Source organism: Drosophila navojoa, chromosome 3, assembly GCF_054131105.1.
Source record: "Drosophila navojoa isolate 15081-1374.11 chromosome 3, UAZ_NAV_1.0, whole genome shotgun sequence".
Taxonomy (NCBI): domain Eukaryota; kingdom Metazoa; phylum Arthropoda; class Insecta; order Diptera; family Drosophilidae; genus Drosophila; species Drosophila navojoa.
In genome coordinates this window covers 22,225,225-22,227,181 of record NC_142891.1, presented here as the reverse complement: position 1 = coordinate 22,227,181, position 1,957 = coordinate 22,225,225, and positions in this window count along the sequence as shown.

The following is a 1,957-nucleotide window of genomic DNA, read 5'->3' as shown; positions in this document are numbered from 1 at the left end:
TACTAATAATCAGTAATAATAGTCAATCATAATCATAATAATAATAATAATAATAATAATAATAATAATAATAATAATAATAATAATAATAATAATAATAATAATAATAATAATAATAATAATAATAATCATAATATAATATAATAATAATAATAATAATAATAATAATAATAATAATAATAATTCTTATTCATATGATGTATTCATATATTTTTTGTATATTAAAAATAATAATTATCTTTTACTCAACGAAAAAAGAATTAAATAAAAATTATAATTTCCAACATAGAGCTGTAATAGAAATAAAATGCAATTTTTGACACCCTCCACATCTACATCAAACCGTTAAATGTAGTCTAATTTTATTAGCATTGCCTGTAAATGCATGTCAGCTTACTGTTAATGCGACATTAACATTTATAGTGCTGGCTGTGCTGACCCTCCCTGAATATATAATTTGAATGTCAAAGGCGCATTTATTACCAGCTGGCGTACGTAACTAGTGTCTGGGCCTGCGTTGCCTCATTACCGAAAGGCAACGCTTTTATTAGCTGTTAAAGCTCATGTTGATGCCCGGCTTCATTATCTAATGCCTATTTTCAATTTTTGCAGCTACGCACTTTAATCCTAGAATCCTAGAATTTCGTTCGTGTTTGCTGCTGTGCACGCAATAAAAATATTTTAATGCACATTTTTTACGGTTGCCTTCCGGCTGCCCATTAAAAGGGCTGGTGGCACGTGAAAAATGTGAAAAACACACGAAAAACAACAAGAGAGAGAGAGAGAGAGAGTTGGAATAGAAAGAAAATATAAAATAAAATAATAATATCTGAAGGCAAACGTGCCGAAACTCATCTCATTTTGGATGATTATGTTGCTGCTCTCGAGGTTGGCCAACAAAGTTTGGGCTGGCGGCTCCAACCAACCCAACGTAAAACATGGCCATAAACTAATTGAATATTTTGGGGCATTATCTAAGCCATTTATTGTTTGAGTTTCGCTTCGCTGCATTTCATTTGCACCTGTGTGGCCGTGGCGGGGGTCATGAATGGGGTCTGGCAACGGCCTAGCTGTGTGTGTGTGTGTGTAGGGGGAAGGAAAAAAAAGGCCGACAAAAATCCCCCGAAACGAAATCTGATTTTATTTATTTATTCCACGCTTTCCTTTTACAGCTTGCCCAGCGCTCAGCTTGTTCAGTCACAATGCTATTTGTATACCCAGGAAGCCATTGCAAATAGTTGCAGCGGGTATATGCGTTCCTATAGGACAACTGTAGGCAATAGAACGATTTACGCTTGATTAAGTAGAGCTGCCTGGGTTGATCTCACTTGAGCTGAGCATATTGAAGAAGCTGCAATTTTTTAAATTATTTTATTTACTATTGCTGACTGCGCTTTATTTGAGTAATAGGTATTTTTAGGGATTTTTAAAATTTTTTTAATTAATATACAATTCAAGTAAATATATTTATAATCAAGATTGATACAAGATCAAATATATTTCTCTATATTTATTAGATTTAAGACCTAATATTAAAGTTAATAATTAAGAGGAACCTACTACGGACTATTTTAAGAATATATCTTTAAAAATTCCATGCAATTAAAATCTTTTTTTTTTATTATTTTTTTTTTCTATTTTCTTGCAGAATACTTCACTTTATGATATTTAACTGCAAATAAAATAGATGTATATTTAAATTGATATATATTTAGCTGCAAATTACTATTTTATAGTATTTGCAGTATTTTATAGTCGTGCTTTACCAATTGGAACTTACCTAAAATGTTTTTTTTTTTTTTTTTGGTATTCCTTGTAATCGTTTTTTTTTTCTTGTTTTTCTTTTTTTCCGTATTTTGGTGTTTAATTTTGCCGGCTTTCACTTCTGTTGTTTCGGGCTGCCATCAGCTGGCTAAAGGTGTTTGCCTTTCTGCCCAGCTGACATTAGATTTGTGCA